The sequence below is a fragment of the Oncorhynchus tshawytscha genome, unplaced genomic scaffold, assembly GCF_018296145.1.
Source record: "Oncorhynchus tshawytscha isolate Ot180627B unplaced genomic scaffold, Otsh_v2.0 Un_contig_1550_pilon_pilon, whole genome shotgun sequence".
In the NCBI taxonomy this organism is placed as follows: Eukaryota; Metazoa; Chordata; class Actinopteri; order Salmoniformes; family Salmonidae; genus Oncorhynchus; species Oncorhynchus tshawytscha.
This window is the reverse complement of record NW_024608329.1, coordinates 1-2,500: the sequence shown is the minus strand read 5'-3', so window position 1 is coordinate 2,500 and position 2,500 is coordinate 1.

The window sequence follows — 2,500 nt, the reverse complement described above, 5'->3', positions numbered from 1 at the left end:
CTCTGTTCAAGGCCTGCTCAGCTCTCTCCCCCCTCCCTCCCTCTGTTCAAGGCCTGCTCAGCTCTCTCCCCCTCCCTCCCTCTGTTCAAGGCCTGTTCAGCTCTCTCCCCCCCTCCCTCCCTCTGTTCAAGGCCTGCTCATCTCTCAAGGCCTGCTCAGCTCTCTCCCCCTCCCTCCCCCCTCTGTTCAAGGTCTCTGTTCAAGGCCTGCTCAGCTCTCTCCCCCCCCTCCCTCTGTTCAAGGCCTGTTCAGCTCTCCCCCCCCCCTCCTCCCTCTGTTCAAGGCCTGCTCATCTCTCCCCCCCCTCCCTCTGTTCAAGGCCTGCTCATCTCTCTCCCCCCCTGCTCACCCTCCCCCCTCTGTTCAAGGCCTGCTCAGCTCTCCCCCTCTCCCCTCCCCCTCTGTTCAAGGCCTGCTCATCTCTCTCCCCATCTCTCCCCCTCCCTCTGTTCAAGGCCTGCTCAGCTCTCCCCCCCTCCCTCCCTCCCTCCCCCTCTGTTCAAGGCCTGCTCAGCTCTCTCCCCTCCCTCCCTCTGTTCAAGGCCTGCTCATCTCTCCCCCCATCCCTCCCTCTGTTCAAGGCCTGCTCATCTCTCCCCCTCCCTCCCTCTGTTCAAGGCCTGCTCATCTCTCTCCTCCTCCCTCTCCCTCTGTTCAAGGCCTGCTCAGCTCTCCCTCCCCTCCCTCTGTTCAAGGCCTGCTCATCTCTCTCCCTCATCCCTCCCTCTGTTCAAGGCCTGCTCTCTCTCTCCCTCCTCCCTCCCTCTGTTCAAGGCCTGCTCAGCTCTCTCCTCCCCCTCCCTCTGTTCAAGGCCTGCTCATCTCTCTCCCTCCTCCCCCTCCCTCTGTTCAAGGCCTGCTCATCTCTCTCCCTCCTCCCTCCCTCCCCTCTGTTCAAGGCCTGCTCATCTCTCTCCCTCCTCCCCCTCTGTTCAAGACCTGCTCATCTCTCCCCCTCCCTCCCTCTGTTCAAGGCCTGTTCAGCTCTCCCCTCCTCCCTCCCTCTGTTCAAGGCCTGCTCAGCTCTCCCCCCTCCCTCCCTCTGTTCAAGGCCTGCTCAGCTCTCTCACCCCCTCCCTCTGTTCAAGGCCTGCTCATCTCTCCCCCCTCCCTCCCTCTGTTCAAGGCCTGCTCATCTCTCCCCCTCCCTCCCTCCCTCTGTTCAAGGCCTGCTCAGCTCTCCCTCCTCCCTCCCTCTGTTCAAGGCCTGCTCATCTCTCCCTCCTCCCTCCCTCTGTTCAAGACCTGCTCATCTCTCTCCCCTCCCCCTCCCTCTGTTCAAGACCTGCTCATCTCTCTCCTCCCTCCTCCCTCTGTTCAAGGCCTGCTCATCTCTCCCTCCTCCCTCCCTCTGTTCAAGGCCTGCTCATCTCTCCCCCCCCTCCCTCTGTTCAAGGCCTGCTCATCTCTCCCCCCTCCCTCCCTCTGTTCAAGGCCTGCTCATCTCTCCCTCCTCCCTCCCTCTGTTCAAGGCCTGCTCATCTCTCCCCCTCCCTCCCTCCTCTGTTCAAGGCCTGCTCATCTCTCCCTCCTCCCTCCCTCTGTTCAAGGCCTGCTCATCTCTCCTTCCTCCCTCCCTCTGTTCAAGGCCTGCTCATCTCTCCCCCCTCCCTCCCTCTGTTCAAGGCCTGCTCATCTCTCCCTCCTCCCTCCCTCTGTTCAAGGCCTGCTCATCTCTCCCTCCTCCTCCCCTCTGTTCAAGGCCTGCTCATCTCTCCCTCCTCCCTCCCTCTGTTCAAGGCCTGCTCATCTCTCCCCCCCCTCCCCTCCCTCTGTTCAAGGCCTGCTCATCTCTCCCTCCTCCCTCCCTCTGTTCAAGGCCTGCTCATCTCTCCCTCCTCCCTCCCTCTGTTCAAGGCCTGCTCATCTCTCCCTCCTCCCTCCCCCTCTGTTCAAGGCCTGCTCATCTCTCCCTCCTCCCCTCCCCTCTGTTCAAGGCCTGCTCATCTCTCCCCCCTCCCTCCCTCTGTTCAAGGCCTGCTCATCTCTCCCTCCTCCCTCCCTCTGTTCAAGGCCTGCTCATCTCTCCCCCCTCCCTCCCTCTGTTCAAGGCCTGCTCATCTCTCCCTCCTCCCTCCCTCTGTTCAAGGCCTGCTCATCTCTCCCCCCTCCCTCCCTCTGTTCAAGGCCTGCTCATCTCTCCCTCCTCCCTTGACTCTCTGCTATTTATTATGTGACTTGTTCAGCACATTTTGACTCCTGAACTTATTGAGGGTTGCCATAGCAATGTGTTTGAACACTGATTCCAGACCTTTCAGCTTTTCATTCTGTGTTCACCTGTAAAATATTGTGAAAACGTAATTCCACGTTGACGTTATGGGGTTATTATGGGGTGTAGTGTGTAGAGGCCAGTGAGACAAAATCAACATGATAATCCATTTTAAATTCAGGCTGTAACACAACACAATGTGGAAACAATGAAGTGATATGAATACATTCTGAAGGCTCTGTAGATATATATATATATTTATTTATATTTATATATATGTGTATATTTATA